Raw genomic sequence first — 12,277 nt, 5'->3', positions numbered from 1 at the left:
CATTGCATTGAAAACTGAACCCAGTCTGAGGCCTTAAGAACTATTACTAATTCTGTTTCCAATTCTTATTTTTTGGACATGTACATTGACCCACAGCTACAACACCTATTCTCCCTACAGAGATGGCAATTTGTCCTCTTTATTTCACAGGAAGTTGTAATATTCAATAAGCTAAGTTTTCACAAAGGACTAACATAAAATGTAATATGAAGCCAAAAAGTTTTAAATTTAAAAAATAGTATGAATGGGTGGAATGTCTAAATAGACATTTCTCCAAAGAAGACATGATGGACAAAAGCACATGAAAAGATGCTCAACATCACTAATTACTAGAGAAATGCAAATCAAAGCTACAATGAGGTATCACCTCACACTGGTCAGAATGGCATCATCAAAAAATCTACAAATAGTAAATGCTGGAGAGGGTGTGGAGAAAAGGAAACACTCCTACACTGTTGGTGGGAATGTAAATTGATACAACCATTATGGAGAACAGTATGGAGGTTCCTTAGAAAACTAAAAATAGAGTTATCATCATATGATCCTGCAATCCCACTCCTGGGCATATACCCAGAGAAAACCATAATTCTAGAAGATACATGCAACCCAATTTTCACTGCAGCACTACAGGCCCCCCAATTTTCACTATCTACAATAGCCAGGACATGGAAGCAGTATAAATGTCCATAGATAGAGGAATGGATAAAGAAGATGTGGTACATATATACAATGGAATATTACTCAGCCATAAAAAAGAGTGAAATAACAGCATTTGCATCAACATGGATGGACCTAGAGATTGTCATACTGAGTGAAGTAAGTCAGACAGAGAAAAACAAATATCATGTGATATTGTTTATATGTGGGATCTAAAAAAGTGTTACAAATGAACCTGTTTACAAAACAGAAATAGAGTCACAGATGTAGGAAACAAACCTTATGGTTACCTGGGGGGAAAGGGGAGGAGGGATAGATTGGGAGACCAGGATTGACATATACACACTACTATATATAAAATAGATAACTAATAAGGACCTACTGTATAGCACAGGGAACTCTTCTCAGTACTCTGTAATGACCTACATGGGAAAAGAATTTTCAAAAGAGTGGATATATGTAAATGTACAACCTATTCACTTTGCTGTACAGCAGAAACTAACACAACATTGTAAATCAACTATACTCCAATCAAAATTAATTTAAAAAATAGTATGAACTAACAGGTCAAAGTTTCATACAGTTTTCTCTAAACTTTTAAGGACAGAAATCAATAGAGCCACAAGCTAATTTATAAAACAGTCTAATGATATGCTCAGTTGAAACCAGATAAGAACATATACATAGTAGAATCAATAGTGATCATGGTTAGACAAATTACTTAGAAAGTGGAAAGTGTCATTGTTGTACAATGCACACAAAGACCATGTGTGTGTGGGTATAATAAGGGTGACCAATAGAGTGGGCCATTAGATTCAGACTTCTAATTTTAACATAGTCATGCTGGTAACAACAACAATAATCTAGTTAATATTATTTTATGTTAGACATAACACTATTTGTTTTATGTATTTTTTCTCCCAAATACCTATGTAATACATGATATCATCTTTATACTTGGGGAAACTAAGATTTAGAGAGGCTAAATTAATTGCCTAGCATTGCAAAGCTAGCTAGTAGGTGACAGCCCAGACTTTGCTGGATGAACATGTTTGAATTCTTAAAAGCTACTTTATATTATTGGAGTCTGTAGAGCAGCTACATTTGTTTTGCATTTATTTATATGTCTTCTTCCCTGTGCCACAGGGACGATGGTATAGTGGGTTCAGAGGTGCCCTTGTATTCCTCAGGCCATCCTATAGGGAACAGATGGACAGAGTCCCTTTCCACGGAGAAGTTCTTCTGAGAGTGGAAATGTTTGCACTCCCACCCCTTGGCAGGTGAAAAGCCAGATTATGTAAAATTCCATCATAAATATACTATTTTTACATGTGGGACTTAGATCATAAACCACATCCATCTGGAAGGACAAAAGGACTGTGCGTAATTGAGACACTGTCTGTTCTCCCTTCGGTGAGGCAGCGTGCTGAGCCATTTGCAGGAATAGCTCTCCTCCTGGGGATGCTGTCTGGGGAAGGAAGACACGATCCCGGGCCAGTACTCCTGGCAAGAGTGTATCAAGTGGGAAGCTCCTGGGCTGCTGAATATTTTGCAGTTTCAACTGAGATAGAAAGAACATGAATATTTTCTTCCTTTTCCCTTCATGGATGAAGTAGTCTTCACCTACTTAAAACACAGTTTACATAGAGGATGCCTTCACTGCCTTCTAAGACGCTGGAGACTCCCACATGTGACAATTGTAAAACTTGGCTAAGGAAGTCACCTCCTCCCTTACGCCCCGTACACACAGCTCTCAGAAATCGAGTGTATTCAATTAAAGTTTGACTTAACTAGTACTTATTTTTTACTAGTAACGAACTCAGAAGTCCTCAGAAAATGCAGCAACCTTCATCAGAAGCACAGCCTAGAAAGGAAAGTAGAGCCTCAAGGGACATGGTATCTCAAAGGGCAGTTACCATGTGATTGGCATCTTGCTTTCTTGCAGTTTTCCGGAACTGCAAGAAGGAAAGAGCAGGAGCTGTATCTAGGGAAATCTGCCTACGGGCTTCAAGTTCTAGGCATTTGCTTGGCACACTGGATAAAAATGTCTGGGGCACAGAATTCTGTGTTTCCAGGTTCCTTAACATGAAATTGACAGATCATAATTCTTGCTCACTTCCTTGTGAGGGTTGTTGTGATAATCAGCAGAGCATATGCAAATGATGAGAAACCAGCTCCTAATTATTTCTCCTCTCAGAGCTCAGAGGAGTACAGCCATGTGTTCTTGCCCATGAGGAAAAAAGAAAATCCTTCCACAGGATTCCATTCTTAAACTCCTCAAAATGTAATGAACACTAACTCATTTCTACTCCTTTCTTAAGTTGTTTTCAAATAATTTCGTGTTTGGGGAAAATTCACAGTATTTACTATGAGCAGACTTTTTTGGTTTTGCACCTATCATTTCTACAAGAAGCTACAGGAAGAAGCAACTAGAAGGATAGAAGATGGTGAAATTAGTAAACGTGGTCCCTCACAGTGGGTAGCCAAATTGATCCTCTCAATGTCAATGACTCTACATTCTCCTTTCTAGAAAATGTGAGAAGTTGTTCCTAGAGATTAGAAGGGTCACGTAAGTAATAGGTCTGAGGAAGCAACTAAATTTGTGCCTATGACATAACTCTTAAGTATTTAAAAAGTGAAACATGTAGCAAAGTCTCCAGTGGTTGTTGATATGCCCAAAACCTTTTTACTGAAAAATCCAGCCTCATTAAATTAGAAGCATTAGTACTGCTCCTTTGTTTTCTCCTGGGCTAAGCTCCTCTGCTCGTTTTACGAGGAAAAGGTGATGAATGGATATGAAGGATATTAACAGTCTGTCTAGCACTTTGTATAGTTAAGTATAAATTCCCTGAAAAACACTAGGTCTTGTTCACGTTTAAGATTCAAGCTCATGTCTTAGGGACTAGATTCGCTCACTCTGAGCAGAAAAGCCTTTACTGTAAAATATTATTGTTCGCCCATCTAGTTCATACACTTCTTAATAATATCTAAAGGAATAAACCCTAGTTTAAAAAAAAAACCTTAAGCCAAGAATAATCAGACCTATCCATTGTAATTGTCTCTATAGTTTACCAAAATCAAATACAAATATACCCTCTGTATATAAACATGTATACACACATACATACATACATACATGTATGTCACATAGAGAAAACATGTATACATACATACATACATGTATGTCACATAGAGAAGTAACAACCATCCCCTCAGTTATCATCAGTGCTGCTAATACCACCTCTCACATACCTCATAATCTGCTTGACCTTCACATACAACCCTGAAGCTACTAAGAATTTCTCACTAGGGAATGTGAAAATTTGAATGGAAATTCAAGTGACTGAAAGTCTAATGAGAAATACGTAAGCCTCTGATGCTGAATTCCCCAGAGCAGGCCTAATTCCTCCACTGGCTTCTCCAGCTTGTCTACCCGTTCTGGACAAATCCTAGCATTCTGCCTATATATTTTGTGGTTTCCTTAAGTGAGTTAGAGTCAGTTTGTTGCTTGTGAACAGAACTCCTCAACAGAGCCATGTATCCACATACATGCATAGATGCCTATACTATGTATGGCTGTCATCACAGAATAGCTTTGTTGGCAAATATAGTCCCTCCTCACTAGACAAATGATGAAAAAGTAGCCAAATGGGATTCAGCCATGAAAAAAGAAGATGGTAATAGTCCTTAAGTTTTGAATAAATATTTTACTCTCTTTAAGCCTCAATTTCCTCATCTGGAAAATGGGCCTAATACCTAACAGAAAGATTTATTGTAAAGATTAAATGTGATAAGAGAAATAGACTCTCCCTTTATGCTGGAGCCCCTTATTTTGTGATCTCTTTCATCATCACCATCCTGTGTGCTTTCATCTGGTCAGCATTACACACCAGCCTGGAACAACGGTTACTCTCTCACACCAGAACTGACACTCTTTTGCTCATAGTTCAGACTTCTAAAGGAAGAGTTTAATTAAACAGCACTTGGAAAGCTCTAACCATTTCATAATCCATAGATCGCCCTATTTGCATGGAATGAGGATATTCTGTCAATGTAAACTACACAGAATTGCTTGCCACAATTGCTCTATATCTTGTGCATCAGTAAGTATTATTTATTTTTAGACCACTCAGGATTTTAGTAGGAAGAGCACAACTTCCAGATTAACTACTATCAGAAAAATACTCTCTCAATACTCAGGGATATTCTGGGCTTCCTTTCCAGGTTTCATTTCCAAAGTCCCTGCCATTTTACCCCACAATATTCCCTACCCCCTGCCCTCCAGTTAGCCCCAGAAATCACACAAAGCCAATGGAAATATGACTACTGACTTCAATATTTTTGGCATGTAGATGGATCCACCCACAGTGTTTGCCTAACTTTGAAAATATTTTTTACCCTCTCCTACATGGTTGCCAAAGGACATTTCTGCCCAAAATCTTTGAGTCAGAGGCTGTATGTAGGCGCAGCTTAATCTGCTGTATGAACTCATGCAAGTTAACTGACATTTTTTGGTCCATGACTCATCATGTCCCGTCAGTTTATATGAATACCCCTTTGTCAGTTTGTGGATTGAAAGGAATGATCAGTGCGTCAACCATAATATTGGATGATTTTACTTTACTTTTTATTTGCATTCTTTTTCACACTGTGTTTCATCTATAGTGAATGACCAATTCCATTGTTTACAGCAGAATAATAATGTAAAGTGAAATATTTCCCTTCAAGTTCTCACCCCCAGCTTTCTCTTGGCTTAAACTTTTACTGTCTTTTATAAAAATTAGTATAAATAGCTTTTTAAATTTTTTTGGTTGATTTTATTTAAGAATAACAAAGATTAGTTCTGGTAGAGGCATTCCTTTGAGAAATGGCAATGGAAATTAACTAAGAGTATTTACCTTGAGTAGAGGAATTGTGAAGTTTATTATTAAGTCGGAGTGGAGGTAGTAAACCATAAGGCACAAGTCTTCATATAATCTATGAAATAGAAGAATTACAAGGAATTTGTTAATTTTTCAAGAGAACCGTTCGAGGAGGAAGATGTTTTTATTCTAAACTCTTAGTCCTGATTCTTAGACAAAAATAATCTTAGAATAGAAATGGGAAATTTAGCAGGTAAGTCCCTTTGCTTCAAATCTATACTTAGCAAATAGTCCTTCCTAGTTATTATTTGATTTCCTGAATTCATCTACATATTCAACTCCTAGAACTGTGCATAGCACAGAAGGGTTCTCAACAAATATTTGTTGACAGGAAAAAGGAATAAAAGAGTATATTAAAAGTGGCCTCATCTGACATGTCACCATTTCTCATGTGGGAAGACTAAGTAAAAAAATGAGAAAAACTCAGTGAAATTACTCATTACTACAGGTGACTAAAAGTAGATGATATAGAGTGGCCTGTAGATTAAAATGAATTTTTAAAAGACATTTTGAAGGAGTAAACATCAAGGAGATATTGACTCTTAAATGCTTGTATTGATAAGCATTTATTTACCACCTATTGTTTTTAAAGCATATGTGAAAAGAAGCTCAGAAGAACTGGATGCTTTGTGTCAAACAAAATACTTAAAAAAATAACATGTAAAATACAACAGAAAACTTTATAAAATATTTCTATTTAAATATAAAAGTAGTCATAGTAAGGAAGAAATTGGTAAATCTGGGATTAAGGAAGAATTCTGGGGCATTTATTATTTTGTTTAATTTTTAAGGATAAATAATCTTACAACCCATTAAACCTCCCACTTAGGAATTACAACAGTTAGCTTACACCATACAGAATATTTTCTCCAAAAGAAAAAAAAAAAAAGATTTAGAGGAAGAGCATTGTAAAAGTATAATTTTTTTAAAAAAAGGTAAAATCAGTATTTTCATGAAAATATGAAATGAAAACATCAAGGATTTTATTCAATTCATTAATTAACGGGGGAACCAATAAACTGTTATAACCAGGTCAAAGAACATTTGAGAAGCTAGTCATATGTGCAATAAAATATAGAACTGTGAGGATAAAATAGCTAGGTTAGAAATAAAACCAAGGACTTCCCTGGTGGTGCAGAGGTTAAGAATCTGCCTGCCAACGCAGGGGACACGGGTCGTGGTCTGGGAAGATCCCACATGCCGCGGAGCAACTAAGCCCGTGAGCCACAACTACTGAGCCTGCGCTCTACAGCCCGTGAGCCACAACTACTGAGACCACGAGCCACAACTACTGAGCCCACGAGCCACAACTACTGAGCCCACTCGCCTAGAGCCCATGCTCCACAACAAGAGAAGTCACTGCAATGAGAAGCCCGCACACCACAACAAAGAGTAGCCCCCGCTCGCCGCAACTAAAGAAAGCCCGCGTGCAGCAACGAAGACCCAACACAGCCAATAATAAATAAATTAATTAATTATTTTTAAAAAAAGAAAGAAAACAGATTTATGTCTTACAGAGTAGTTAACCATACGATTTGGGGTTGTCTCTTCTTTAGGAAAGAAATGATTTGCATCCCTACCAGACAAAAATCTACAAGTTAACCTCAACCCCACAGAGCTGTAAGAGAACCCAGCTGCTAGACAGTCCAGCCGGCACTGCCCTAAAAGCACACTCAGCAATCTCTTTTGCTTGTTTCCAAATTTTAGAGACCTTTCCTGACAGCATCAATACATCTCTATTTAGCAAGCCTCCTTACAGTATATTTAATGAGTTCAATGTATATTTTTTTCATGGTTGCTTTTAATCTGAGCTTATTTATTTGGACGAGGGATAAAAAATATAGAATCAGGAAATACTAGAAACTCCCAATTCCTTTTGATTCCTACACTTTCAAAATATTATAACTTCTCCTTTAGTGAAATATTTAGGTCACGCACACACACACACACACACACACACACACACACACACACGAGAATGTAAAGCAAAATGTCTAAAAGACAATTTCCTCTGCTATAATGTCCACAGGCAGCATTTAGTAACATGTGACTAAACAAGAATGAAGTAAATGTAGTATCCAAGGAGTGACTGCATCATCAACTTTCCTCCTCATCACTGAGGGTAAAGACTAGGCAATTTTTGGCTGTAAGGATGCAATGATTCACACAGGCCAACTTGAGGGTATATGTACATTAGGGCTGGCAAGTTGTCAGGGCAAGACGTTGCTGGAGATGAACTCAAGCCTCTCCCTCTCTCTCCCTTCTTCCCTTTCTCCCTTATTCTCATCTAATCTTTATTTTTTAGCCTCTCTGCCTCCTGTTGAGTATACGATCTGTCTTCTCAAAAAGAAAAAAAAAAAACAAAAACAGCCATTCACCCACCACATTCTGAGTAAATTCCACAGAGAACTACAATGATTAAGAGAGCTAGTTACCAGCGACTCCCTTAGGAAAAATCCTTTGTGCTATGACAAGTTATGGAGTCCCACCAGCCTGCATTGAGCACATTTGGACAGGTGCATTTCCAGTCCAATCATTGCCTATTCATGCGCACGTGAAACAGCATGGCTTCGCTGAGACATGGAGGTGAGGTGCATCGTCAGGCAGAGAAGGCTGCCAGACATGGCGGCCCTGGGACCGCTGTGCCCAATACAAAAATCTAAAAAAACGAAATAATGCCATTTGTAGCCACATGGATGGACCTAGAGACTGTCATACGGAGTGAAGTCAGACAGAGAAAGCCAAATATCATATGATATCGCTTATATGTGGAATCCAAAAAAAAAAGAGTACAAATGAACTTCTACAAAACAGAAATCAAGTTACAGATGTAGAAAACAAACTTATGGTTCCCAGGGTGTGGGTGGGGATGGATGAACTGGGAGATTGGGGTTGACATATACACACTACTATATATAATGTAAAATAGATAACTAATAAGGACCTACTGTACAGCAGAGAACTCTACTCAGTACTCTGTAATGGCCTATATGGGGAAAGAATCTTAGAAAGAGTGGATATAGGTATATGTATAACTGATTCACTTTGCTGTACACCTGAAACTTTACAATTGTAAATTGTAAACTTTACAATTTACAACATTGTAAATCAACTGTACTCCAATAAAATTTTTTTAAAAAATCTAAGAAATAGGTTTCATTCCTTGTTACTTTCTGCAAATTTAAAAATAGTCTCTTATGGCATGTAGGTAATAACTTTGTGCTTCCTTTCATTACAAATAAAAATATCAATACATATTCGTTTTAGAAAATATATAATTTACAGGTGAGTAAAAGTCATAGCCTATAATTCTATCACACAGAGACAACCACTGCTGTTAAAAACTTGATAAGAATATATCCATGGATATATAATCTATATATATTACATGTATATATATCCATATGTATATATCACATAGATGTATATATCATATATATATGAATGAGTATATGTATATGTATACATATACAAATCTAATTGCTAACCTGTTCTTTCACTTAACAATAAAATAGAAATTTACTTCATCAATAACATAATCTTAATGTCTAGTTATATTCCAAATTTATGATTGTAATTTGAATAACTTTATCAATCCTGTGTTGTTGACATGTAATTGGAGTCCAAATTTTTGCTGTGTAAAAATAATATAACAAAGCAATTGACAGATGTCACTATACATTAATGACTATTTACTTAGGCTTTATTCATAGAATTGCTAAATCAGAAATAAATCCATTTTTAAACAATTTATATACTTATATTGCTGAATTACCCTCCAAAAAGTTTATGCTGCTCCATATACCCACAGATAGTGCATAAGAATTGTATTTCCCACAAATGATAAATTTTAATAGGCTACTTTTAAGCCTTAATTCTTTGATCAAAACAATATAAAATATAAATATAAAAATTATAAATAATAAAACTATGGAAAATACTCAAATTTTTCTCTTGTGGATCACTTAGGAGTACCAACTTTTTCTCTTTGACTTGTAAAAGGTCTATTTATCATAATGATATTGATCCATTATCTGACATTACAGCAGCAAGTATTTTTCACAATTTATCATTTGCCCTTTGATTTACTTATTATGAAAAGAATTTTAAGTTTTATGTAGCCAAATAAACCTATTCTGAAATGGATTTTGTCTTTATCATGTTAAAGAAATATTCTACTTTTTGGAGCTTAGTAGGCATCACTATTGAATTTTATCTAATGCCTTTGGCATATATGAAAATAATATATTTTTATTGAACCTATTAAAGTAATAAGTTATATTAATACAGATCCTATTATTTAATAATTCTTACATATCTTAAAACCAATCTCACTTTGTAATTACTTATTTTTCTTTAACTACATTGTTGGATTAAATATTTTTAAAATATATAATAAAATGTAATCTATGAACGTAGAAGTGCACGATTCGTAAGTGTACAGTTCAATGAATTTCCATAGATTGCATCAGCTTTGTAACCAGCACCCAAATCAAGAAAGAGAACATTCCCTATATTAGAGAACTCCTCCAAGTTCCCTTCCAATACTACTCTCATCAAGAGAAATCAATATCCTGATGCTAAGACTACAGTTTTGCCTACTTTTGTACTCAGATAAAACATTTTATTCCCCCCACCAATAAAAGCAAATTTGTAAACTGATTAAATAATAAATAGAAAAAACAGATAAAAAACTGAGTGAGTAATTGAAATGTTTTCACAAAGAAAACACCACACTTAGACAAGTTTACAAAACAAACTATAGGAAATATTTCAGGAACAGGTAATCCCAATCTTACAATTTTTACAGAAACTAGTAAAAAGAGCAAAACATCTCAACCTATTTTACTGATACTCCAAATTTGAAAAGCAAAGCACAACAAAGAAAAATTACAAGCACTTGACTTTAATGAACATAAATATAAGAATCCAGACCAAAATATCCTAAACCAAATCCAAGATTCTATATAAAAGAAAATATATCATGACCAACATAACTTTATCCCAATAATTTAACACTGGCTTGATATCAGAAACTGATTAATTTAATTCACACATTAACAAATTAGAGGAGAAAAACTTGGCAATCTCAACTGTGCAGGAAAAAAGTGATGAAATTCAGCATATATTAATGATAGAAACTTTGCATAATCTAAGAATTAGGAAGAAAAGCTTCCTAATATAAAAGTAAATTTATAAAACTCCCATAGTGAATATCATAATTAATAATAAAATTTTTAAAACAACAAGAATTTTCTTTAATATTAGGAATGCATTAAGCATATCACTGCTCTTTTCATAATTGTCCTGGAGGTCCTGGCTAGAAATGTAGAAACAGAAGAAGAAATAAAAGTAGAAAGATTATAAAGAAAAAATGTTAATATTTTCAGTAGATATAACCAGTAATATAAAAACCCAAAAGAAACTCAAAAAATATTTGAATAAAAAAGAGATTTATAAGTTTCTTAGACATTAAGTTCATGTACATAATCCAATTACATATTTATATAACTTTAAAAATCACTTAGAAAATAGCGTTTTAAAAAGATGACATTTTTTAAATAGCACAAAATAAAAAGTAATAAAAAATAAATTTACCAAAAACATATTCAGGCTTATCATGGAGACAATTATAAAACTTTGTTAAAACACATTAAAGAAGGCACTATAAAATGCAACAGCATAACATACAGTAAGATAGAAAAGGTCTATATCTTAAAGAAGTCAATTCTTCCCAAACTGATCTAAAGATACAGTTAAAATTTCAACAGGGCTTAGGCAAACTTGAAAATTTTAAATATTAAAATTAATGTAAAAGATTATCCAAGAATAACAAAAAGCTCATTAAAAAAGGAAGCATAATCTGAGGGGACTTGTCTTTCCAGATATGAGGGTCTGTTTTCAAATTATTTTACATGAGACAGTGTAGTATTGGAACATGGCAAATAATAAGTGAAAGGGCAGAATAAGGAAGAAACGGTGTCATGCATACATGTAAACTTGGTTTATGAACAAAACTGGCATTGCAGATCAATGCAAAAGGGATGGGTTATTCAATAACAAGGAGAGCGGATGCCTGTACTTTGAATTGTAAAATTATTTTATTATTAAAATGTTTAAACATACAGAAAAATTTTAAATAGTAAAATGATTACCTTTATCCCTGTATTAGTGATGATTCTCCAGAAAAAGTGAGTCCAAAATAGGATGGGGGGTGCCAGAAGACTGGAGACTCAGGGAAGAGTTGCAGTTTGAGTCCAAATGCCTTCTTGTTCAGGGGAAGTCAGTCTTTGTTCTGTTAAGACTTTCAACTGATTGGATGAGATCCACCCACATTATGAAGGGTAATCTGCTTTTCTCAGAGTCCACCTATTTAAACATTAATCACATCCAAAAATACCTTCACTGAAACGTCCAGAATAATGTTTGACCAAATATCAGTGCAAGTTGACACCTAAAGTTATCATCACTGTAGCCATAATCTATTGAATAAATTTAAAACTGTTAATATTTTGCCATTTTTGCTTCATTTTTTTTTTTTGCTTGTTTTAAAGTAAATTTACAGACATCACAATATTTCATCCTATATACTTCAGCATGCCTTTATAAAAATGAAGGACATTATCCTCCGTAATAACCACACTAACATTATTATAACTAACAAAATTATCAATAATTCACATGTAACATCTAATTCC

The 12,277-nt window shown here is 34.6% G+C and overlaps 1 pseudogene across 1 annotated transcript in view; it reads right to left on the bottom strand.

Annotated features, from left to right (window-relative positions):
* Positions 1-12,277, bottom strand: part of LOC309628229 (60 kDa heat shock protein, mitochondrial pseudogene) — a 173,951-nt pseudogene that overhangs the window by 24,037 nt on the left and 137,637 nt on the right. The window contains exons 4-5 of the transcript XR_014249450.1: positions 5,556-5,634; positions 1,040-1,079 (exon numbers count right to left, since the gene is read on the bottom strand). The product of XR_014249450.1 is annotated as a 60 kDa heat shock protein, mitochondrial pseudogene (transcript). The remainder of the gene's footprint in view (positions 1-1,039; positions 1,080-5,555; positions 5,635-12,277) is intronic.

The sequence above is a fragment of the Balaenoptera borealis genome (assembly GCF_965194805.1).
Source record: "Balaenoptera borealis genome assembly, chromosome: 4".
Classification (NCBI taxonomy): domain Eukaryota; kingdom Metazoa; phylum Chordata; class Mammalia; order Artiodactyla; family Balaenopteridae; genus Balaenoptera; species Balaenoptera borealis.
Note: the sequence above shows the minus strand (reverse complement) of the source record. Positions and strands in the feature narration are given on the sequence as shown.